At 34.7% G+C, this 27,440-nt stretch overlaps 1 protein-coding gene across 13 annotated transcripts in view; it reads left to right on the forward strand.

Annotated features, from left to right (window-relative positions):
* The first annotated feature begins 6,688 nt into the window (after positions 1 to 6,688).
* Positions 6,689 to 27,440, forward strand: part of ADGRL2 (adhesion G protein-coupled receptor L2) — a 224,582-nt gene continuing 203,830 nt past the window's right edge. For all 13 annotated transcript variants that reach the window (XM_045064782.1, XM_045064769.1, XM_045064775.1 and 10 more), the window contains exon 1: positions 6,689 to 6,707. The gene's annotated coding sequence lies outside the window, so the exon portion shown is untranslated. The remainder of the gene's footprint in view (positions 6,708 to 27,440) is intronic.

Here is a 27,440-nt window from a genome sequence, read left to right on the forward strand (position 1 = left end):
CTCACAGCATTGTTATAAGGATTTAATGATAAAACTTAGCAATTTGCCTGGCAGTCAAAAAACACAAGGTGTATTACTATTGTTTTATTATTATTATTATTATCTATATGATAAAATAAGATCAGAGTCTGAGACATACATGTGAGGGTACACTTACAATTTTATACTATGATAAGAACAGAAGAGCTAACATTTCAACTATTTTTAAGAAGGAATACAGTTTTTCCAGATGGAGAGGAAGGGAAGAGCATTCATGAATTCCCCATGTGTTTTATCTAAACTTGACTTGTTTTCAAAAAGTCAGTGGGCCCACAGTTATTCCACTGAGAAAGTACTTTTGAATTGACCATGTCCACACAAACTAATCAATCAACAAGTAATTGAAAACCAAATCTGTGAAATATGCAGATAAAGTGTAAGACAGTCTCCCAGCTGGTTTTCCTATATCCACATTCTTTCTTCCTTAGCATAAGGAACCTTATATTCATAAGGTTGACACACTAATCTTCTTTCATGCAGTTTTCATCATGCCAAAACTGCTGGAGAACATGGAGTAATTTTCAAATAACTGCTGTATAAAGCCCATATGACTGTGTCTAGACTCAAGAATCACCCATAGTCTTGCAATTCAGAATACAGCACCAGCACCAACATCACCTGGGAACTTGTTAGAAATAGATAATCTCATACTTCAATCCAGACCTACTAAATTAGAGTCTGCAGTTTACCAAAATCCCCACGAATGCAAACTAAAGGTTGAGAAACAGTACTACACAACCTCCATTAATCTAAACCAAATAAAATCACTATCCCATTACACAACCCATGGTCCCATCAAAAAGAATGAAGTCCTTTCATTAATATCTCTGCATCCAAACAATCCCTTTGTTCGTAATCTTAACACCACTAGAAATGTTTTATTTCCTTTCCCCCTTTATCTAAATCCTATCTGTTTCTAAAGGCCCATGGAAAAAATCCTATACCTTCCATGAAACCAACACCATTTTAAGCCACACTAACCTTGCTGAACATTCCTGCATTTAGGTCAGTACCATTTCATTCTTCTTATTTATTATCATTCATTATTCATTGAATAATCATTTTCTAAATGTTTAGTATTGTTTACTGGGCACTGTTGCATTGGTCAGAATGCAAACAAAAACACAGACTTTCCCTGCTTTCCTTAAGCTCACAAATGGAGAAGAAACAGTTCAGTAGAGATGCCTTCTGCTCCACAGACATATAGGGCAAATGGGTAGATGTGGAGGTGCAGGGCCATACGGGATAAAGCAACATGATTTGTGCTTTTTTGTTGTAAAAACTACCTAAATAAGGGAGTAGTGCTGTTGAAATATATTAAAACTTTCTGTGGCATCAAATAGATTAAACATTTTAACTGATAGAGACAAGACAGGGATACTGTGCTTGGTTTCATGTTAATTTTATGATCTTACAGATGATTAAGGGTTTTTTAATAGGATGGCAATATGTCTTTCTTTGTTCATTCAACAAATATCAGAATTTTAAAATAGCCCTTATTTGTCCTTTTCTGACTCTTTAGGCTTCAGACATGGTGTGCACTAAATAAATACTTGTTGATGGAAGACAGTCTTTGATCTCAAGTCAGGGACTAGGTTTACACACATGGAACAACCATTGCACAAATGCAGCCCTTTCCTCCTACTGCTTTTCATGACATAAGGAAATGTTCATGAATTTGCAATGACACTTTGGTTTACTAGCAGTGTCTTTTGGATCAAAAAGTTCCTCCAGGGTGCCATGGAAGTTTCTGTTTCTCTGTAGCTAATGTTTTTGTTCACCAGAGACTGTTTTGGAGTATAGCCAACCAAATGGAACTGGCTAGTAAAAGCTTTTGTGGGTGAGCAGTTTGGAAACAAGTTTCAAGACCATTTGCCAGCTAAACCTCAGCAGGTAGAATTTTAAACAACATAAGTTAATATAAAGGCTTCAGCTGAAAAAGCCTGGAGGAGCAACGAGAGAGAAAATGAAGTAGGTAACATCCCATATTCTTTGAGGGTAAAAATCAAAGTTAGCTTTTCTTATAGTAGCAAAACTACCCATTGGCTCTTTGGATAGAAACGGATGTTTCTGGAAGACAGTCACCCTTCAAAAGGTTGCATGCTCCAAACAACAGCACCAGAGTACATTAAGGTTAGATATTATGCAAGACCTTTTGTGAGCCTCTTGTTTTCTTCAGTGTGATTTGAGAGCAGGATCACACAAGGAAATTTCAAACCAAACTGAGTAAAAAGACTATAAATAACATAAACTAGAACGTTATAGGATCTGGTATTAAACAAAAAGTACCCATCACTTTGGTTAAAGAACCAGCAACTTCCTTTTATTTATCATTTTCAAATTAGTTACAACCTTCCCTTATCTTCTTCAGCAATCTTGGGGAAGGTGAGTATTCCCACATCCCGTGCAATTTTCTTTTCAATGTTTAATTTCTCTGGGTGCAGGGAAAAAAAAAAAAAAAGCTCTGGACCCTTAATTGAGCAATTATTATTTCTTAAGTGAATATAGAGTTTGAGGATAGTGCCAACATCTCCCTTTCATCCAGAGAACAAGTCTGACACAGTCAGTGGCATACGTTGTCTGGCAACACCCCAGCTTTAGGTAGAAGAACCAAGTGAAGACTGAAAGGGAAACTCATTCTTCATCCCTAGTCACTCCCTGGCATCTACTGAGGTTCTTGAAAGAATGCCAATTAGGACCGATTTACATGTCTCCTTGGAGGTTTTAGATAACTCTTCACTAAGAACTGTTTGTTTTTCTCATTTAGACCATTTCTCCAGAGTAGGATTTGCAAACTTGCTGCTGAATATGCTGTTTGCAGATCATTGCTTGGTTTCCATACTGACATAAAGCACTGGTACTTGAAAAATTCATTAAGAAGTGACTCATCTGAACTCCCAGATCTCAATCTGTGGAGTGATTTTACCACATTTTCTACAGTGTTGTTCCAGAATCCAAACAGCAGAAAATAAAGAGTCCGTATGCAAACAGTTTATAAAATATGCCTAGATGAGGAACTTACTGCTTCATAGCTTGAGCCATTGTTTGAGCAATTCTAATTGTTTTAAAATTTTCTTTATATAGAGCTGGAATCCACTTCTCTGCCATTTTTCTTGGTTTTCTAGATACTCACTGTCTCCTTTATATAAAAAGCCCTTTGAATATTTAAAGATAGTTTCCATGCTTCTCTTCCTCTGCAGGTTTCTCTTTAATTAAATTACTCTTCCTTCGGCTACTCCTAAGGTTATATGGCATCCAAACTTCATCATTAATGAGCAGATTTTGAACATAGTCTGTTAATAATCAGCTCAATTAAAATAAAAAATATGTACAACTTACTTAAATATAAATTTAAGGTTAAATAATCTTTTTTATGTTTGGTTAAGTTTTGATTGAATACTATATTTAATGGTCTATAATACCTAAGATATAATCAGAAATTGCTATTAAAATGTCAGACTAGTAGACCCAGCTGCAGAAAGCATCTTTTTGTTTGCTTCTGTTAATGAAAATTTTACTGGACACTACTAAGAGGTGATTGAAAAATCATGCTGAAATATTACTGTTATCTACTGGTGTAAAATTTCTCACCAGAAAACTATGAGAACTTTGGGATTAAATGTTTGCTATCTAAATACAAGTTTTAGCAGCCCCTAAAATTGTTAGGAACACCTTAGAACACTTTGCTTCTTAATTACAGTTTCCCCCCAAAATTATTATACAGTATCAAATTAAAATATAGTTACTATTTGAGAAATTTCAAGCATTTATGAAAATATAATGAGCTAACCTTTTAAATCAGACTTGAAGACAGTTTGAATATTCCTTATATGCCCACAAAAGTTTCTCTAGTCTTTTGCAAAATGCTAACATGATTATATTTGTCCAACAATGTAGATGGTTAATATTCACCCAAGTGACATCAACAATTTAATGCATCATGCTTTTTCTTCTCATTAAAATTGCTATTACTGAAGCTCGACTAAATTTTCTTCATGCTTGGCCTTCTGTATAAGTCTGAAACCCTACAGTTTTCCTCCTATACCATCACGTTTGGCTTTGTCTTCAGTTATTTTTCCTTCCTTCTCTTACCTGCTTTCAAGAAATAGAATGAGGCTCTTTAATGTGCCAATTCCAAGTATATTCAGATAAAATGCAAATAAATCAATAGGCTTCTTCAGGAAAGTTTACATTTGAATGTGAGAGGCTGTTTCCCTTACTCATTGGCTCTCCCACTGAGGTTAGATGACCCATTGCAGCGACTTGCTGGAGTGAGTTTCAAATTGGTTAAAAAAACTCCTAATAAAGGAATGGTGGCAGAAAGAGAGAAAAAAAAAAATCTGTGAAATAGGAAAGTCCAAATGTATATTCTTATCAAGTCTTATACTTGTCCAACAGTTACAAGCCTCTCTGAAAATATTTATATGTGTGGGTGGGGGCAAGTTGCCCATTAAATTGTAGGAAGTGTTATCAGATTCATCAGGACTTGGTTGTAAATTTGACTACACAGTTTTGGCTCATAGAGAAATAAGGAGGAAATATCTGATTAAAGTGTGCATTGCTGCTGAGGCAACTGAATGTTGCCATAGCAATTGAGATGAAATGTGCAAGAAGTGAGATAATTAAATCTAACCCCTTTAGTAGTTTTGACAGTCAATGCATTGCCAATAGGAAAAGTTATCTACAGTATTAAGATAAAACACATTCCTCATGGAAAGTCTCCTTACTAGTATTTTGTTGTTCCCTTTCTAACTACATTGCTTTAGGTGTCTAATTTGAATGTTCTCTTTTAATAATCAAATACAGTTTTGACCTTGGTCTACAGCTGCCTAGAATTTCTGCTAGTTTATTGTATCATGGGAGCAGACATCTATAAAAAATATCCAATTTTTTTCCCCTCAAGTTCTTTAAAAAAGTATACTAAAGCCAAAGCTGTCATATTTGAGCTTAGAATTCAATAATATCTAGAACGTGCTGCCCTCTTCAGGAGCTGGTGCTTAAAAATACTTTACTTTTTTTTTTTAGCAGTTTAGAAATTATAAATATGAATTATAATATCAAATATTGTATTGATAATTATTTGGGAATAAGCACGACATTAGTAAAATATTTCTAAGTTAAAGAAGTTTTTCCATTAAAATATTTCAAGAAAAATCAATAAATATAAATTTTGAAATAAATTATTAATATTTACAATTAAGTAAAAAAATAGTTTTCTTGAAAGAAACTACACTCATTGGCAGAATTCCTGAATCACTACAGAATTTCAGAGTTCCATATTTTCTACCCAAATATTTCTTTAAGAATACAAATGACTAAAAAAGATATCTTTGATGTCAAAATCTAAGTAGGACACACTTCAAATCTTAATTTTATTCTCTAGGAAAAAGCAAATTTTGTGAACACCAAAATTTGTCATTTAAGGGCACCTGGCTGGCTCAGTCATTAGAGCATGCAACTCCTGATCTCAGAGTCATAAGTTCAAGTCCTAGGTTAGGCATAGAGTTTACTTAAAAATATGTATTTGCCATTTGAAATTTTAGCTAGTTTTCATTTGTAGAAACATTATCTTTTTTGGAAATAATGATTCAGATTACTTAACACATGATAAATTTTTATTCAAATTTACTTCTTCAAAAATAATCCTGAAGGGTCTGAAATATCATTATTCAAAAATTCAAGTAAAAACCCTTTTCTGAGTATGTTATCTATTAAAATTTCCTTAGCCATCATCTAGTTTTGATAGAGAAGTTAAGGGAGATGAACTCATTGTGTTTTTCTCTAAGTTAAGTTTATGATATTTAAAAAATAATTAAGTAAAGGAATGGAAAATGACTAATATGTAATAACATTATCAGGATATGAGAAAAGCATTTTTTCTCACACCTGGACATGTTTCTTTATATTAGAATTATTGACATTAAGAAAGGTTTTTATTTTTAACTAATTATTAAATGTGAAAGTGTTGATTAAAAATCTTTAAAGAACACAATAAATTCAAGAGAAAATAGCTTTTTAAAATATGATTTTGCTCTAATTTTATGTGATGCGATTTAAAACCTTATTTTTAATTAACAGAAAACAATATAAATATATAAATAATGCTAATTTATTTAGTATGAAAAAGTAGAAGTTTGGACTCTAATTTTGTTTCTCAGTTCCTACGTTAGATTTCCAGTTCAAGATTCCAAACAGGAAACTAATTTAGATTTTTTTATAAATAGTCATTAATGTTGATTTCAAGAAAGTAGAATGACCCTCAGTTTCCCCTTCAAGAGTTTTAGCCATAGCTGTCCCATCTGTATCATTGAAAGATTCAACTGAGCGAAAGGGGAGAAGAATAAACAGTTAATTGGCAATATTTTCTTAATCCTATAATATTTGTTTGGGGAAAATAAAATGTTTTATTTCTGACCTTGAAATTACTTATCACAACAACTGCTTAGTCTTAAAGTAGCTCTGTCCACAGGCATGCAATACGTGTTCAATAATTCTTAGAACACTGATTCATGCTTTCTGCAATAGATTTACTTCATTTTTGTTTTGCTGCTGATGCATTACATTTGGTGGTTAGAACCCCTGTGGATGGAGGTATAATAAATAACAATATTTTCTTTGCTTTCCAGGGTATTTATGGCATAATGATAAATTTCATCTTTCCCAGAACGGTAAGTAAAGAACTCTTTCTATATAGGATAGTACTCAACACAAACAAGAAAAAGTGAATTGCTATAATAAAAGTGGAGTGGCATTTGCTAAGTATATTAAATGATCTGATAATTATAAGATAGCTTATACTCTTGAAATAAATGGATGCTGCATTCAAATTCTATAAGCATTCCAAAATTCTCACCATATATGCTACAGGCTCTTTGAAGGGAATATAAGGTTTCTGTTTTCTTGGTTGTATGGAATTTGAACACAGTGGAGTCAACATTTTGTTTTCTGGGGGTAATTTATTTTAAAATATACACAGATACAGAAATAAATTTGGTTTATATTCTATGAACATAGAGAAAAAGCATATCTGTGATACATATTGAGAGTGGGTGAGTAAGAGTCCTTTGGAATTTTTACTGTTACATAAAAACTGATTGTAATTTATGTTTGACCAGGGCTTTGCAGCATCTGTGAATTTAAAAGTGTTTGTTTTTTAAGAGTATATATCATAACTTCTCCTAGGCAAGCTAGCTACTGTATGATTTTGTTTAAACACATAGTTTTCTTGCCTTTACATTTTTATGATGCAAAAAGGTAATATTTAGTTTTAGTCTTAATCATAGCCTCTTTACAATTCAAATAACAATAAAAATTAATTTTATTGAATGGGAAAGGTCAATGTAAAGTGACATTTCTCAGGAAGTTATTACTGTCTCCTATGAAGTTTTTTTTCCCCCCAGTGGTCTTGGATAGTCCCTATAAAAAGTAGGAATTTCCCACAGTAGGAAAAAAATCTCTTTGAAATAAACCAATCATCAAAAGTGCTATTAAGTGAAAAATCAAGGCACAGAATACATATATTATATGTTGTGTACACATGTGCATGTGTATCCAATGGAGAGAAAATTGAGAGCATCCTGGTGGTAAGCTTAGAAAAGTTTCACAAAAGGTGCACAAAACAGTGAGAATATGGGTAGTTTAATAGTCTTCACTCCATCTTCATTCCGTATAATAAATATGTATTATGGGTGCCTGGGAGGTTCAGGTGGTTAAGCATCTGCTTTCGGCTCACGTCATGATCTCAGGGTCCTGGGATCAAGCCCTGAGTTGGGCTCCTAGCACAGTGGAGAACCTGTTTCTCCCTCTTTCTTTGCCCCCCTCCACACTCCCTACTTGTGCTCTTGCTCGCTCACTCACTCTCACTCTATCTCAAATAAATAAATAAAATCTTTAAAAAATATATGTATTATTTTTGTAATCAGAATGAAAGTATTATTTCAATAGTTAACTTAAAATAGTATATTTATTATTAATGAAATACGGATATATATAATAGAGGAAATACCACGTGTGCCAATTGCATAATCAAAATGATCTTATACAATTTTAAAAAAGGAAAAAACAAAAACAAAAAGACCCTTTCACCTAGCCACAGAAGGAGCCAAAATAGAAATTGAAGATTACTTGGATTTAAAAAAAAAAAAGGTGCCTGGATAGCTCAGTGGGTTAAAGCCTCTGCCTTCAGCTCAGGTCCTGAGATCGAGTCCGTCATCGGGCTCTCCGCTCTGAAGAGAGCCTGCTTTCTCCTCGCTCTCTCTCTGCCTGCCTCTCTGCCTACTTGTAATCTCTCTCTGTCAAATAAATAAATCAAATCTTTTTTAAAAAAAGACAATGAAGTATTTTAAATGAGGTTAAAGCTATCAATTTTATTAATTTTACTACAATACAAAAGTACTCCTAGAATTCAGGAAATGCATGTGTAAAAAATAAACATTTTAAAACTGTAATTTAAAAAATCTTTAGATTCACATTGGTGTTTAGTATAAAAGAATTTGATATTTTATGAACTTTTTCAGAAGAAAAGGTCTAAGGGCACCTGGCCGATTCAGTCAGTAGAGTATCTGATTCTGGATTTCACTGTTGTAAATGTGAGCCCCATGTTGGGTATAGAGATTACTTGAAAATAAAATCTTTTACAGATAAATAAAAATAAATTTTTTTTTAAAAGGAAAAAAGTTCTAGCTACATAAAAGCTAAAACATGAAGTTGAAACTTTTAAAATAACTCAAATTTTAAGTCAGTAAATCAAACTACTCAGTAATAATAAAAAACTGATCTAAAATCTGCATAATTTACTCATCTACAACCAAGAGTCATCTTTGCAAGTTTAATGTGCAAAATTATTTTAAGGTCCAAGATGAAAAGAAAGTATAATAGACAACTAGGCAATTATAAGGAATTTTTAGCAGAGTTCTTTTTTTAACCTAAATGATGTTAATAAATAATTTCTTAATCATAAACACAATAGTAGAACAAATAGAATATTTCTGAGATTAAAAATTTCTTCTCAAGAGTGACTTATTATAGGGTGAAAACTTAGCATATAAGTATAAATTGCTGTTGTATCTCGAATATCCAGCAACTTTGTCTGGACATAGGCCAATAATTTCAGAAGAAATTTGGGGAAGAAAAAAAGAGTGCTCTAGCAGGTATTTTAATCCTGTTTACTTTAATGCTTCCCGAATTCTCACTTCATCCCACTTGCTCTCAGTTTACATAAAATTAAAACAGAACTTGTTCTCTGCTTGTCTAGCTCACAAACGAGAAAGGATACTATAAAAGCCATGAGGGGCAAGAGAAATGAACTGAAAAGTTAGAGTCCCTTCATAACTATTCATCAGCTTTAAGAATTGAGAGACCAAAGACTAGCTGTATGATTTTGAGAAGATATATCCTGTACTTTGGGTTTAAAATTCATGATGTCTTAAATCAGAAAGTTATACTGAAACATTTTTTTATGAAATCTGAATTCCTTTCTAGCCCTAGAATTTTACAATAGAATGATGTATCTTTAAACTTACTATACAGAGCATAAGATAATATTGTGATATTTGGAGTCATTAGAATGAAAAGGTTTTAATGATTAAAAGGGTTATTTTCATTCATTTGTGAAATTCACTTTTTTTTTAAATTTTATTTATTTGACAGAGAGAGAGATCAAAAGTTGTCAGAGAGGCAGGTGCCCCTTTTATCCAAATTTGTTAAGCATCTGCCTCAGGCTCAGTCATGATTCCAGAATCCTGGGATCAAGCCCTGCTTCAGGCTTCTTGCTAGGGCAGGAAGCCTGCTTCTCCCTCTTCCTCTGCGTAATGCTCTGTCTGCTTGTGCTCGCTCTCTGTCGAATAAATAGATAAATAAAATCTTAAAAACAAAATCAAGCCCTCCAAAAAACACAAATTATATTGTGTAAATAAGAGACTATATATTGTGCATTTTCATAATATTCTTCTCACAGAACTACTTTTTAAATGTGCCTAAAAGGGGCACCTGGGTGGTGCACATTATTTGCAACCTCAGTGGGTTGAGGCCTCTGCCTTCAGCTCAGGTCATGATCTCAGGGTCCTGGGATCGAGCCCCACATCGAGCTCTCTGCTGGGTGTGGGGGAGCCTGCTTTCCCCTCTCTCTCTGCCTGCCTTTCCGTCTATTTGTGATCTCTAGCAAATAAATAAAATCTTAAAAAAAAAAAAAAGTGCCTAAAAATTTAACCTGAAATTTCTTTCTTTTTTTTTTTTTTTAAGATTTTATTTATTTATTTGACAGAGAGAAATCACAAGTAGATGGAGAGGCAGGCAGAGAGAGAGAGGGAAGCAGGCTCTCAGAGAGCCCGATGCGGGACTCGATCCCAGGACTCTGAGATCATGACCTGAGCCGAAGGCAGCGGCTTAACCCACTGAGCCACCCAGGCGCCCCTAACCTGAAATTTCTCACTGTGCTTTAAATAACACTGTAAATAATGTGAAGGAAAAATCTAGCATCAGTCTTTTCTAAAGAATGGGAAATCAAATTCATACCTATCTGTATATGGAAATATATATTTCTCTTTTTTTAAAGATTTTGTTTTTTTTTATTTGACACAGAGATAGAGACAGTGAGAGAGGGAACACTAGCAGGGGGGACTGGGAGAGGAAGAAGCAGTCTTCCCACCCAGCAGGAAGTCCGATGGGGGCTTGATCCCAGGACCCTGGAATCATGACCTGAGCCAAAGGCAAATGCTTAAAGACTGAGCCTCCCAGGCACCCCTGGAAATGTATATTTTGAATAGGTTTATTCTGTCAAGATGCTAATTTGATGTATTGGGCAATCAAAATTTTAATTCATAATTCTCTTTTTACATCTACTCATCTTTAGTACAACTGACATATCATGACATTTTAGGGGAAAAAAAATAAACTTTCCTCCATAACCTAGATCAGTTCAACATAACAACTTATTGGAAAACTAGGCCACCTGGGTGGCTCAGTGGGTTAAAGCCTCTGCCTTTGGCTCAGATCATGATCCCAGGGTCCTGGAAGCAAGCCCCACATCGGGCTCTCTACTCAGTGGGGAGCCTGCTTCCCCCTCTCACTCTCTGCCTGCCTCTCTGCTACTTGTGATCTCTGTCTGTCAAATAAATAAATAAAATCTTAAAAAAAAAATTATTGGATAACTAAAACAGCTCCTCATTCCAATTATTTCCTTCTGATTTGTAACTATACAAATTTAAGCAAGCCACTCATTTTCTGAATTATTACACAAACTGAATTGAAATATAAATATATATTTTGTTTGACATGTATCTATTCAAACTAACTTTAAAATAAAATAAATCTTCAGCATTAACAAGTTTTTCTAGTAGATTAGAGATAAATGCCAACTATTTAAATAAAGCAAATTTCTCAGTGTAATTAATCTGTACTTCAACAAAATAGATCTTTCCTCTCATTCCCAATTCTGACTTAATGAACAAAGATTGAATGCATATTTCTGTGAATAGTCACAGCATCTAGTCTTCAATGAATAATAAAATATATTTTATTTCTGAGAACATTAATAAAAATTTGTTAGTTATTTCATTAATGACAAAAATTTCATATTGGAGTTAACTATAGCCAAGTCACTTACGCATCATAAATTTTTAAGATTTATCTCTTAAAATTCCACAACAGTTTCTGATACATCAAATGTCAATTTTTAGGTCAGATGTAGCAATAGTAAAGAAATGTTAATTGGCCAACAGGTTGATTAGTTTTAAGATATTGAAAAAGTAAAGATTAAAAACAGTTCTCTCCTTTTCCTTCAATTAAAATTGCATGCAATTATTCTTGTAGATTATAGATCTCTTTTGGGATTTCTGGTTTCATATAACTTTTTGGTTCATTTCACAGGAATAATATTCATCTTAATTAGCAAAAAACAGTTGATGAGTTTTTATAAGAGGGAATTCACTCCATGCACTGACTACTGCCACTAGATTATTCTGTTTAATAATAATAATAATAATAATAAAGCTCTGCTTTTAGAGCAGTTAAATATGTTATCTGTTGATAACCATTTTCTTTGAAGACAGGATGTCTTTTTTGATAGGTGATTAATCCATTTTGTTTTAACCTCAGAATATTCCTAAGCAATATCCTAAATTGGCTTAAGAATGATTTATTACCGTATCAGTTAAAACATACAAATAAAAATTATTAAATAAAGAGACATTTCTCGTGTGTTATTGCATTACTTTTCAAAATTTATAAGATAAACATACTCGCTTCCTTTTAAAAAAATTTAAATATTTAGTAGCCAAAACATTTTTTCCATTACATATATAAGAAATATATCATGAATACCTGTGTCCCCTGTGACCTTTCAAGCTCTCTTTGTGCCTTTCTACAATTCCTTAACTTTCTTCTTCAATTAGAACTAAAAGTTATCCTAAATTTTCTGTATCCCTTATTTTTCTTGTAATTTAATTTCATGTGTTTGCACCCTTAAACATATTATTGTTTGGTTGACATATTTACAATGATACGTAAGTGAAAATATATGTATCTGTCTGTGACTTTTCCATTCAACATTAAGTTCTCCAGTTTCAAACATTTGCAGCACGTAACTATAGTTCATTAGTTCACACTGTTGTATAGTATTCCCTTGTGTGACATAATTTATTTGGCTTCAACACTGATAGATATTTGGGTTGCTTCCAGTTTTTTGGTTTTGCTTTTTACTCTTTAATAGTGCTGCTATGAACATTTTTGAACACGTATAAAGGGATATATACAAAGATTTCCCTAGGGCAAGATATTCTTAACCTGGAGTTATTTTGCCCTCACGCAATACCTGGCACTATCTGGAAATTTTTGGTTGTCATAACTTGACAATCAGGATTCTACTGGTTTCTTGCAGATAAAGGCCAGGAATGCAGGAATGCTTTATACACCCTGTAAGACACAAGAGAGTCCCACACAAAGAATCTTCTGGACTAAAATGCCAATAGTGTGAAGTTGTGAAACTCTACTCTAGAATATACACTTGAAAAAGAAATTGCTGAGCCACTGAGTATGAAGATTTCAAATTTATTAGAGAATTCTTAACTTGTTAAATGTATCAATTTTACATTCCTGCCAATAGTGTAAAGATAAATGTCCCAATAGTGATGTCCATCAACAGATGAATGGATAAAGAAGATGTGGTATATATATACAATGGAATACTATGCAGCCATCAATCAATTTTTAAAAATTGAATTGTAGGTAGGGGTACCTAGCTGGCTCAGTTGGTGGTACATGTGACTCTTGATTTTGGGGTAGTAAGTTCAAGCCCCACCTTGGGTAGAAATTACACTAAAAATAAAATCTTTTAATATTAAAAAAAAAATTAATTGTAGGGGTGCCTGGGTGGCTCAGCTGTTAGGTATCTGCCTTCGGCTCAGGTCATGACCCCAGGGCCCTGAGATCAAGACTTGCATCAGGCTCCCTGCTCAGCGGGAAGCCTGCATCTCCCTCTCCTTCTGCCCCTCCTTGTGTTCCCTCTCTTGCTGTGTCTGTCTTTGTCAAATAAATAAATTAAATATTTTTTAAAAAATTGAATTATAGGCAATATCTTTACTAATTCATTGTTCTTTATTTGTGTAATAAATATCTTTTTCTAGTTGTGGATTGCCTCCCCCCACCTACTTTTTTTAAAGAGCATATTTGAAAAAAAAAAAATAAAGAGTATATTTCACCAAATACTGATTCAAAAAGAGCAGCAACAAACCAGCAGTGGTTGGGTGATCCCTATCTTTTCCCTTTATTAAGTTCCCCTTTATAGACAGAACTCTGAATCTTAAAGCAGTTAAATTTAACAAAGTTTTCTTTTTTGCTGGTATCTTACATTTCCTACATAAGAAATTTTTCCCTTGATCGTTTAAGTATTTTAACATTTTACTTTTTATATTTAAGCCTTTCATCCTTCCGAAACTTTTGTGTATAGTATGAAGTAGAAATATTTTTTAAATAGAAATTATAGTCTTTACACCGTGTACTGAAGAGTTTATATTTTCCATAACGATCTTCAAAGCCAGCTTTTTCTTATATTTTATGATCTAGTTTTTAGCTTTCTGTTTTATTCATTTGTCTATCTCTTCACCAATATTATACTGCTAACTTAAAAATCTGGTAAGTTCTTCTCTTTGTTCTTCCTCAAGAGTATCTTGGCTCCTAAGTCCCTTTTCTTTTCTGTGCAACTCTTAGATTATACATATATTATACATATATATAATATATATAATATAATGTTTCAAAAAGGTTTTATTTTTACCGTAAGTTTGTTAGATATATCTCTAAATGTTATTTTATAATTTATTTTAATTACTTACTTTTAATGATTTTTTTTAAAGATTTTATTTATTTTGAGGGAGAGAGCAGGAGTGGTGGGGAGAGGCAGAAGGAGAAGCAGACTCCCCACTGGGCAGGGAGCCCCAAGTGGGGGTCAATCCCAGGAGCCCAGGACCCTAGGACCCCCGGATCACAACCTGAGCCAAAAGCAAACGCTTAACTGACTGAGCCATCCAGGTGCCCCAGTGATTTCTTTTTTAAAGTGATAGTTTCTGGGATGCCTGGGTGGCTCAGTTGGTTGGACGACTGCCTTTGGCTCAAGTCATGATCCCGGATTGGGCTCCCAGCTCCATGGGGAGTCTGCTTCTCCCTCTGACCTTCTCCTGGCTCATGCTCTCTCTCACCGTCTCTCTCTCAAATAAATAAATAAAATCTTAAAAAAAAAAAAAAGTGATAGTTTCTAATGTTTGCTTCTGATATATGGAAACACAATTTTTTGTATTTTTATTTTATCCAGCAAGTCAAGTATCTTAACTTTCTTATTAATTCTCATAATTTATCTGTATTTTCTTTTATATTTCCCATGAAAACAATGATTTCTTCTGTGAGTAATTTCAGATTTACTTCTTCTAGTTCTTATAACATTTTGTTTTTGTGTATTCCACCAAGTCAACTTCTAGCCCAGTATTACACAGAGATAGTGATAGTATGGAACTTTGTTTTTTCCTGAATTTTAAAAAAGAAAATGTTATGAAAATTTCACCATTAAATTGTATGGGTTTTGCAGATATCTTCTATCAAGTTAAGAAATTTTCCTTTTTTTTTTTTTAATCTTTGATGGGTATGAAATTTATCGTGTTTTTTCTACAGTAATTTAGAGGACAACACAATTTTTCTCACAAATGGTTGTTTAACACTGAAGTACTTCTTACCTTAAGGACATTTACTGAATGAGGTGAGCAAGAATTTTACTTTTCATGTTCTTGCTGGTACTAGGAAAAGTGACAAAGCCCAAGGCTTAGCGTTACGATCCAAAATGGATATATCCTCATCATTAACTTGGTCTACAAATAAATCCATCCCATAGAGGACTGCAAGAAAAACTGTAAGTCTTAAATGTATAACTAAAAAGAAAAAAAATTCTCCTCTGAAAAGTCATAATCATAAACCAGCTTTACTTTGTTTCTAGCAAAAATTCACATAATCTCAGTGGTCTAAATACTCAAGATAAGAATTTAAGCTGGTCCCTACTTGTGCCTTTTGGGCTTGGTAAAATCAAAAGAAAATCCATTCTAGAGAGCTCACCTTTATGCCATTACTCCAAGAATTTTAACAGATAAAATTCCATTAGTATAAGCCCACAGACAGAAATCACAAACACACTATTTTAAAAAAAGGAGGGCAAGGTGGGGAACAAATGATCAAGAATCAGGTGAAAAAAGATAAAAAGCAGAATCAGACCCACAAAGACTTCAAATATTGGAATTACCATTTTCATTCTTTTCTTTTTTATTCTCATTCATTGTTGCACACAAAACTAAATTCAAAAATATTTTTCTAGCATTTAATTTCCTCATGAATAACACATAAATTTCCTTTCTATAATGTCATAAATTAGTAATATAGCCAAGTTTAACTTGGTATAACCAAGCTAAGCCTGGTTATACTGAAATGGAGTTTGATCACATTTATTTACCAAGCTATAAGAATTCTGGAAAACAAAAAAGGAATAGAAATAAGAATAGGTACTTTTCTGTTCAGCTTAAACAAACCAATAAGATGGTAAATACTTTATTAGGATAAAAATACCAAAACATATATTGGTGGCTATTGGAAAAAATCTAGTTTTCAAGCTTTTTTTTTTTTTTTTGTAGACAGATTCCATTTAGTTAAATACTTAAAATAGGGATATTCTAAATTCTTAGAATATGCTTTATTTGCGTAGCATGTTATTTTCACCTAAAATCTCAAGGATTTTCAAATGTTTTTACATTTGTGTTTTGAAATTTTCTACAAAAGAATTGTATTCTCACTTGACCTTGAACTCCTGATTGGTCTTACTGTGCCCACTGGCCAAAGCTGAGCCAATCATGATCTGTCCTTTTAATTTTTTAAACTGGAATCATGGAGCCGATTTGTAGGCAAAGGGAGAACACATTGGTTTATGGATCCCAAGGAAGGCTGATTTTGAGACTTAATTCCAGTTATTAAACTTTCTAGGGATCCATGAACCAGTAAATTGCTTTGCTCAAGCTTGTTTGAGTTATTTCTATAACTTGCAACGAAAATGGTCCTGATAACTACACTTATATAAAGAAAATTAAATTCTGAGATGGTTTCACTGCATGCTGATAGTCATAGAAGGCAATGGATGAATAATACTTTTAATACCTTTTCCACCACAAGGGAAGGGACTTGGAAAGAGTGCTGGGTAAGTTCTTTTGAAGTCCTGCCTTGACCAGAATGTATTTCTTCCCTCTGATTTATTCTTGAGTCAGGTCAAAGTTAAAAGGATTACCTAAGATTATTCTTTATAATAAGGTTTAGGATCCCTATTATTTTGACAATTAGAGATTTTTACATGGCCTGAAGAGGAAGGGCTGAAATTTAAAGAAGAATGTAATATTTATTGAGCATATGACACTATATTAAAGACCTGGTTGGTCCATTTTTAATTCCTTTCCTCATTGGGTGTTATGAGCTGAATTGTGCCCCCCCCCATTCATGTATTAAAATCCAAGACTCTAGAGATGTCTGGCTGACTCTGTCAGTGGAACATGTGACTCTTGATCTTGTGGTCATGAGTTCAAGCCCCATGTTGGGAATAGTGATTACTTCAAAAAAATCCAAAAATTCCAGCACCTCAGAATATGGCTGTATTTACAGAGACAATCTTTGAAGAGGTTATTAAGATTAAATGAGGTCATATGGATGAGCCCTAATCCAATATGATGGTGTCCCTCTAAGAAGAGATTAAGACACAGACACACACAAAGGAAGACCATGTGAAGACCCAGGGAGAGGACTGCCATCTATAAGCCAGGGAAAGTTCTCAGAAGAAATAAGCCTGTCTATCAAATCTACTCATAAAATGTGTTGCAGAAATGTCTGATCTACTCTCTGTTCCCACAGTTATTGCCTTAGTTTAGGCTTTGTTTTTCTTACTTGAAATATTCCAGCAGCCACCAGCTTCTCATCACTCTAATTTAAACATTCATAGTCATGCTGGCAAACCCACTTAGTGAGAACAAGTTCTGCTCTGCGGTCTCTTCTTATCCCTAGGGTAAAGCCCATGGTTCCTGAACCTGGCTGTGCATCAGAATTTTGGGTGGCATTCTTTTAATTATAGATTTTCAGGCCCCAGACAATTTCTACTGATTCAAAATCTATGCGCATGTGGTCTAGAAAATGGTATTTTTAATATTTTCCTAAGTTGATCTTATGAATAACAGAATCTATTAAGTTTATTTGCCCATCTTTTTATTAATGATCATATGACAGCTTCCTCCAAACTTCTGACCTCAGCCTTTTGAAAATATATTTCTTACTATGCCTTCCAGTGATCACAGTGTTTCTTGAATAATATTACACCTTTTTGAAGTAAACTGGTGATTCTTTTACATTAACAATGCAATTTCAGAAATTTTCTTGTTAAAGGTCTATACCTATTGTAGGTTACAATATGTCTGCCTCCTGAGAAGCTACAAAAAAGTCATAAAGATACTTTAATATGTAGAATAGTAAAAATATATGAAGCCTATCTAGTTTGTTCACTGTAAAACCCTTCACCACTGCCTCCAACTATGTAAAAGGACTGGCAGAAACAATTACTTCTCTTGCAGTTAGTTATTCTGTGGCCTGGCCCTATTCATAGTGACACAAATTGTGTGGTGGGACCACACGTGAATGCAGGTTTAGAGTTCACCTTCGAAAAGGAAGTAAGATCTCAAACTCTAATGTTGTCTTCTGTATTATAAACTCGATTTATGTACTTATCATTTGGCAAAAATTGATGGCTTTATGCTCTGAGAAGAAAAATCATATTACTCTTCTTACCTTAAAAAAAATACTTTTGGGGTGTCTGGGTGGCTCAGTGAGTTGGGCAGCTGCCTTCGGCTCAGGTCATGATCCCACATTGGGCTCCCTGCTCAGCAGACAGCCTGCTTCTCCCTCTCTCTCTGCCTCCTGCTCTGCCTACATGTGTTCTCTCTCTATCTCTCTGTCAGATAAATAAATAAAGTCTTTAAAAAAATTGATTAAAAAAAAAGTTTCAAGGCTGAAGCAGTGGGTCTTTGTATCTACCCATAGATAGGAAACATGACTCTTAAAAAGAAAGATAACAAATAATGGCAATACTTAAAAGTAAACTACATTATCTACACTTGAAATCAAAAGCACTTTTTCCCCACCATAATTAGATAACAAAAGAAACACTTGCTGAATATATCTGCCAAGCCATTAATTTATGTGTTTTGTGTCTATGATATCAAGCATTATATAATATAGAAATATCAGAATAGATATTGATTCTTGATTTTGTGGAACTTTCAGTTTAGTTGATGGAAGTCCTGGTTTGAAAAAAAAATAAAATAAAAATAGTATCCTTATAGGAGCCTGAAACAGAGGCAGGGAAGGAGAGTGTGTATGAGTAGAGGTCATGCCCAAATGATACTTCCTGGAGGGACCACTTATTCTGTACTCAGACGTCAACAGCCAGGAGTACTTTAGAACTTGAATAAACAAATGAGCATGCCCTCTTTCAGTACAGTCTTTGCTATCTGTGCACACTTTGTAAAAAGTCTGGTACAAAAACTAAATATTATCCATGGTCTACTTTCCCTGTTCTAAATGTATACATTCATGTATTCATTACACAAATATTTTATTACAAGTACCTATAAAAATAAGGTTTCTTAAGCAGACTGAAAGGCCTTGGTATGAAGTGACATATTAACAACTACCTAGTCCTTGGCTTACTTTTTCCTGGCTCATATATCTAACATGGTTGATCCTTCAAATTGTAATCTTAACCACATAGAACAATAAAACTGTACTGTTTCTAGACTTGGGTTAGCATCTCCAGAAACAGAAAGATCACTATTTCTACAATCAAGATACTGCATCTCTGAAAAATTCTGACTGTAAGTGGTTCTGTTTTTAAACTGAATCATGCCTCATTTTACCGTGAAGCATCTTAATTCAGCATCTTGGGACATTCAGAATTAAGCTACTCTCACTTTCAAATAATAATGCCTTTAATTCAAAAAATATTGGTGAGACTTTCATGAAATTCGGATAGGCTTAATCATGAAAATTTGGAAATCAAAAGAAGTGGATAAAAGAAGGAACTAGTCATATCCCCATTACCCAAGACACCCACATTTAAAAATATCGGTGTCTCATTTCCAGGCTTTTTACTGTGAATAGTTTGGATTCTCTTCATTTAACATAATTTTATCACCACATATGTAAACACACACATACAATACATAATTGAGTTCCCATCTAGTGGAAGAAATCTACCATAAAAGATACATGGACAGGCACTGGGGAAAGACCTAGATTCAAGGTCAAGCACTATCTTGTTAGCTTTTATAACCTCAGACTTGTTACTTAATCTCTCTCAATCTCCATTTTCTAATCTATAACTAGAACCTACTTCTTGAGATTGTGACTAGCATTAATTAACACAGTATTTTAACACAGTATCTAGCAAATAGTAAATGCTGAATAATGATTAGAATTATGTTTATATTTATACTATTCTAATAAAGCCATCAAATTTAATAACTTTCAGACTAAAAGTTCCTCAATTCTTTTAAGCTTTTCTCATGTGAGATACTTTTAAGTCCCCTTAACCATGAAGGCTGCTAAATACCGGAAGTTTTATAACCTTTCCATTCGTATCTTCCTTAAAATGTTGCTCTGAGATCTGATTTTGGTAATTTGAAGAGCTTGAAATATAATCAGATTATGTCCTCCATTACTCTGTTCACTCCTAAATTTATTAATGCAGTTGAAGTTATTTCTTCTTCATCTTTTTCTTTCTCTCCTCCTTCTCTTCCTCCACCTTCTTCCTTGTACTTCTTCTGTAACCATCTTATACCATGGATTCACTGCCAAGTAAAGCTCTTCTTTTTTTTCCCCTCTTAATACAGTTAGTAAATCTCATATCCTTCAAATTGAATTTAGGCAGTTGGTGTTTTGTCCCAAGGCAGGACGTCACAATTATTCCAACCAAGTTATATATTGTTAGATTTTGCCGATTTTTTAGTTGTTAAGAACTTTTAGAGCTTGATCTTTTAATCTAATGTATATACTACTCACTCTTCCTATCTCATATAACCAATTTTTGACAAGTATGCCTTCTTACAGCTTTATCTCAGTCATTGATAAATATGTTTACATCAGACAAAGCCAAGGCCAAGACTTGTGGTATACCACTTGAAAAACCTTCCTCCAGGCTGACACAGATTCCTTAAAATTACCATTGGGTGCAATCATTCAGCCAGTTATGAAAACATATAATAGTACTATTCCTAACCTATATTTCTGTATCTGGTCCACAAGGATATAAAGAAAACCTTATTAAATGACTTGCTAGAATCCAGATGTCTATTTCTATTGCCCTAATATACTGGTTTATCAATTTTATAGAAAAGAATATGTAAGATTGAGCTGAATTGCTTATTCTTGTTGAATTTATACTTTCTCCTAATAGCCACTTAAAAAATGCTCACAAAATTCATTTGTGATTGTGATTTGTAACTGTCTTTCATAAGCATAACCGAGGCTATTCTCTTCCAAGCAACATTAGTTTCATGGATTCGAAGTTTCCAGATGTTGCCATTTTTTTTTAAACATAAAATATTCTTCTCTTTTTCTCTTCATTCTGTTCTCAAAGGTAACCAGCTAAGTACTCCATAATCTCACTTAGAAGGTCTCCGGTAATATTTCAGAGGGGTCCAGAAACATATTGGCACCTAGACCAGTCAGGTTCTCCTAGTATAGCACATAGGTGAAGGGCTCAAACAATGGGCTTAACTCTTGGCTCAAATCCTAGCTCTACATCTCTCTAGTTGTATCATTTGGGACAAATTATTCAATCTGATAATGATGAATGAATGATAATGCTTTATAGCTAGGATGATTAAATGACAAAATGCAAATCGGGGCTCCTGGGTGGCTCAGTGGGTTAAAGCCTCTGCCTTTGGCTCAGGTCCTGATCCCAGGGTCCTGGGATAGAGCCCCAGATCAAGCTCTCTGCTCCGCAGGGAGCCTGTTTCCTCCTCTCTCTGCCTGCCTCTCTGCCTACTTGTGATCTCTGTCAAATAAATAAATAAATTTTTTTTTTTAAAAGAAAAAATGAAAATCAATACATAGTGTATGACACCTTCTGGGTCACCAATAAATTTTATTTACATTAAAATCACTTTAGCTGTTTTGTCTTTCAATTTTTGGCCAATGGCTAATGGCCTTGACTTTATTCATTAAACAAATATTTATCGAGTTGTACTGGGTACATACAAGGTGCTCAAGATACTGTACTGAGCAAATCCAAACTTCTTGCACTCAGAGAGCTTACATTCTAGTACAGGAGAAGAAAAACACCAAAGTATTTGAAATAATGGCAGTCAATGATTGGAAGAATGAAAAGTTTAAGAATCAGAGGATGTCAGAATTATTTTATAAAGGATGGTCAGGGTCCACTCTGAAGAGATGACATGTGAACCGAGATACCAATGAATTTACAGGGAAGAAACAAGAGGAGTAAAGATGCTTTCCTTTCTTTTTCATGAATAAATGTTACATCTTCAATGTAAAAAAGAAAAAAAAAAAGGAGGGGGAGCTTATTCCTGTATTGCTCTTCTTCTTCATTTCGTGCTAAGGAAATAATTTTTGTTCTCCTTGGCATCTTTCACAAGCCCCAGCTCTTTTTGTGCAGTGTTGCTGATGTTATTTTTATAGGTCTATGTGCTACCTTCCCATATTTGTGCTTGATTCTGTGCCCCTTTTTACCATCTTTTGCACATGCTGTTTTAAATTCAGAGCGTGTCAGTTGGTGCCTGTGCTGCACACCGGTTTCTTTGGTTTCCTCCCCATTTTCTTGCTCATTCGAATCATTTGTGTTTGCATAGGCAGAACACTGCTAAAATCTAACTCTTGAGAGTGCATGGTTGCTTTTCCCCAAGGTTCCCATCATTTCCGTCTTACCTACTGGTTTCTGTCAGAATTGGGTTTAGAGTAGGAGTTCTTCTTACTGCCTACTTTGCCGTCTGGGAAATAAATTATCAGCAAGGTCAGTTAAGAAATTGTCGGTGTTTTGCTTTCTGAGGAATGAAAGTTTCTGCAGATACTTTGAGATAGAAATCCCTAACGCTAAGATATCTTTCTGCCCTGATAATTTTGTGGTCAGCACTAGAAAAACATCCTTCTTTACAGGAAGTCTGTGGTGCAGTCACATAGTGCTATCACTTCTTTGTGTCTTATTTATATTCATCTAAATTTTTCTCCAGTGTTCCCCCACCAACAGGTTCTTGACTTTTCACGTGTATTCACAACTTCTAACCAGTCAGGACCATTCTCACCTATTTTTGCAATTAGTTTGGTCTAATTATAATTAAAAATAGATTAGAAATTAAATTGAACATGACCAAATTGTACACCTAGGAAACCAGGAAGTTTCCCTACAGCTTAATATTAGCAAGCAGCACGAAATCATAGAAGGCTTTGGAATAGAAGGTAGATTCTATTCTTGACCAAGCCATATAGTATCTTGCTGTCAGAACTGAAAGTCCCTTAACTGAAGGATGAAAGATCTGGACTCTGCTTTCACTGAGGAGCAAACAGTCACCTCACATGGTTAGTTGGCTTGTCCACAGTCTCACAACTAGTTAGAGAGAGTGGTTGCAAGATAAGGTGTTATTCCCTTAGGCCAGTAAATTTCCCCCCACCAGGTTGCTTTCCATGAATGGCCCAGAGACTTACTTCCCCTCAGTAAAAGCCAAATACTGCCTGCCCGTTCCAACCTCACAGAGTTGTTGTTGAAAGGGAAGGAGCTAATAGGTGTGTAATGACAGTAACAGTGTAAAGCGGTATTATTATGATAATGATTTAATCTGTTGGTTTCTGTGGGCTTTTCCCCCCTTCTTGTTTGAGATTTGCATTTTAAATTTAAATCTGTAGTGAAATGTGCTTACTTTGTTAAAGATTTACAACAAATTGCAGGTTGCATCCTACAGAAGAGAATCTGGGTTTTGGCGCCCCTGGGACCAGGATGATAATCCTTTTCTGCCACTCAGGGGATGCATGGCAATACAACATCCTCTTAACTTCTCTGATTTTAGTTTTCTCATCTGTTAAAGGGCTAAACATTCCTATCTCTTTTTTTTTTTTTTGAAGATTTTATTTATTTATTTGACAGACAGAGATCACAAATAGGCAGAGAAGCAGGCAGAGAGAGAGAGGAGGAAGCAGGATCCCTGCGGAGCAGAGAGCCTGATGTGGGGCTCCATGTGGGGCTCCATCCCAGGACCCTGGGATCATGACCTGAGATGAAGGCAGAGGCTTTAACCCACTGAGCCACCCAGGCAGCCCCTCAACATTTCTATCTCTTGAAGTTGTGAGAACTGATTGAAAGTCTCAATATTGGTGGTTGTTTTTATTTGTTTGTTTGTTAATTTATTTTTCCTGTATATTTCTCTTCCCTCAGTTTATGAGCTTCTTGATGGCAGACAGTATTTATTTATCTTCATATTCTAAGAGTCTGGCACTCAATAGCTACACAGTATGTTTGTTGAGTAAATTATTTACCAAGGTGAACAAGAGTGGGTTCTGAGGGCAGCAGTATTTTGGAAGTCATTGTTTTTCCAACCTGACTCTTAAGAGCACTATATTAAGTTTCACGGAGGTACTTTGGGCACTGCTCAAAGTAGAGAAGGCGTAGCTGAGTGTGAACTCTTGGGCTTCATTTTGCTTTAATCAGAGCATACATTAATTGTTTATTTACAGATTGGTTGCTATGTAAGATTGTTTTTAGAGAAAAATGTTTTTCAGCTAAGAGAAGTTGAAACAAGATGTGTATGCTCTAGAGTCTCAGAGACACATCTAATACTTATTTTACTGTTAGCACCTCAGACAAAGTAACCTTTCTTTGTCACAATTTCCTCACGTATCCTAGAATTTACAGCACTTCAGGTTGGTTATAGATGGACCGAAAGATATCACATACACACCTGCCATTTCCCAATATTTAGCCAAGAATACCAAAGTGGATTCTGCTTGGATGCAGGTGGCCGTCTGTATCAGAAGCAGATGGATGCGGACACAGTATACCTTGGCTTTGCTTTTCTCTTCCTCTGGTTCCCTATGGGCCACACAGCTGCCAGAGACACTACTGCCAGGGTTGAAAAACACAGTTTTTTAAACTCAAACTTTCTATTCTAGAAGGATTTATACCGTAGGTACTTCCATGTAAGAAAATGCTTACTGATACACATTCTCCCAGTTCTAGAGCCAAACGAGAACAAGGGAAAAAACCTCCTCTGGGCAGGATGGGGAGAAGCAGGCAAAGCCAGGGTCAGGGGCCCCTGAATAGTATCTCCGCCTGGAGCTTCCTGTGTTCCTGTCTCCCTGGAGGTTTATCTTGAAGATTAAATAAAGTAAGGGTAACACTAAGATATTTAGCAATGTGTAAATGGTTGAGCTTGGGCACTAATAGATCAGAACAGATGCTGGTCATAAACTACCAGCAAGCCTTGCTCGTGCTTGCCAGATGAATGCCAGCCTTAAAACAAAATAACGTTAAAATGTCCTCATGCTATCTGACACACAGAGATGGTGTTTGATTAATGTTAATCTCCTACCCTGCTTCACAACTTCCTTTTGAACAAACTCCAGTGAAAGCAAAAAAGCAACTCCAAGAAGACATAGCCTCAGATAACCAGACAAGTCAAGTTTATTATTTTATGGCAATGGGATATTAATGGAGATCATTTCTCTTCACACCAATAATATCAAAATTCATTCTGTGCTCTACAGTAAAATGGATACACTTTAAAATGGATACACTTTTAAAAATATTAATTGTAAACTATTCCCTCAGTTAGAACCCAGCTGTTAACTATTACTATATCTTAAATTATACCCAGTGGGACCATTGTCTCTCTCCTCGGAGTTTATAATTTCCCTACTAGGAAGGGTTAATTTCTTAAATTTACTTAGATTCTACAGTTCTTTAAGGCAATGTTTCCCAGGTGTTGGCAGTGGAAATGGGGAACACTCCACCAAAACCACTTCCCCAAAGTCCTTCCAGAGATTTTGGTGTCTTCCTTTCTATTATGAATCTTCCAGAATGACTATTTATTCAGAGTTTGCTATAGCAGATAGTCACTAAGACTTGCATTTGGCACACTGGAGGTCAGGCTGGGGAGTGGGGATGCTTTATAATGAAAAAAGGGGAAGGCTTCAAGTAAGCACTGATTGGAGGCTGTTGGCATGGGAAAGATAGAGGTGGGTTAACTTGAAGTGAGAATCTCCTGTGATGGTTTGGGAAATACATTTGTCTTTTTCTGGTTGTCTTGAGTTAGAAGCAGGATCAAAAAAACAGCAGGGCTGGCAGTAGCTGATGTAGTTTGATCATTCTGGGTTGATTGCTATAGAGGTTGTGGGTCAGAGTTCTACTGTCATGTTTGGTCTGCCTATTACTTATTTGTATATTCAGTTTCTCAGACAACATGAACATATATGTAGGAAATTGGGAGGAATCTATTTAAAAGCTCTAGAAATAATGAGTATAGCAAGGTCTCATGATATAAGGTCAATACATAAAAATTAATTCTATAGGTAAATCCACAGAGATAGAAATAGATTAGTGGTTGCCAGGGGCTGTAGGAGGGGATATGCAGAGTGACTGCTAATGGGTATGGGGCTTCTTTTTGGGGTGCTGAAGATATTATAAAATCAGATTGTGGTGGTGATTGCACAGGATTCTCAACATACTAAAACCACTAAACTATATTCTTTAAAAGGGTGAATTCTATTCTATGTGAATTATATCTCAATAAAAGCATTAATTTTACTTGTATTAACCAGCAAAAAGTGATTGAAATTGAAAATGTAAAAAAATACTTATAGGAGCATTAAAAGATATGAAATACTAAGGGATCAATTTAACAAAATATGTGCAAGACCTGTGCACTGAAAACTGCAAAATATCTCTGAGAGAGAAATTAAAGAAGACCTAAATCAATGGAGAAATGCTCTCTTACAAGAAAAGAACCTGCCAGAATGAACCAACGGAAGTATGTATTGGATTCCTTAAGTAATTTGGCTTAAAACAAACGAACAAACAAACAAACAAACCCGCTAAACGAGCCTTTGGGGAGTTTCTGTTGTTATTGGAACAACAGAGGAAAGAAGGAAGGACACCTTTGTAAGCAAAGGCAAAATTGGACTATAAACTTCAGTAATGGAGAACACAGCAAGGAGGGATGGACCAGAAGTAGAGAGACAGGATGGAAGAATAAGTAATTGATGAGTATCACTAGTTAGTCAGGGTCCTCGCGGGTCTCACCATCAGGTCATGCATTTGCTGGGCATTGGGAAACTTGTAACAGCCCTTCTCTTTGTGTAGCTCTTAGACTAAAGGCAAAAATATAAAGCTGGTGTGCATATAAGCATACCTTGCCTGTACTTATTTTCCTGCTTTTTACTTTCCAATCTTTACTTTGTCTTTGCCTTGTTATTCTTAGTTGCTCTTATTACTTGTATTTCTATTTATTTTTAAATATCCTTAAATTTTTTAAAATTTTATTTCATTTTTTCAGTGTTCCAAGATTCATTGTTTATGCACCACACCCAGTGCTCCAAACAATATGTGCCCCCCTTAATACCCACCACCAGGCTTCAATTCTTTTTGGAATATGAAGGATTATAAATTAATAAATAAAAATTAGAGTGCTTCACAGAGAATTGTCATCAATTGTGTTTAGCTATTTCGGAGTATAATAAGCGTAACCAGATATTCTTCTAATGTTATGGATTTATGAAAAAAAATAAGCTTTTTTTTTATGGAGAAAGAAAAAAAAAAAGAGTGCACATGCATAAGCAGAGGG

The sequence above is a fragment of the Mustela putorius genome, unplaced genomic scaffold (genome assembly GCF_011764305.1).
Source record: "Mustela putorius furo isolate JIRA1106 unplaced genomic scaffold, ASM1176430v1.1 tig00003853_pilon_pilon_pilon, whole genome shotgun sequence".
Lineage (NCBI taxonomy): Eukaryota > Metazoa > Chordata > Mammalia > Carnivora > Mustelidae > Mustela > Mustela putorius.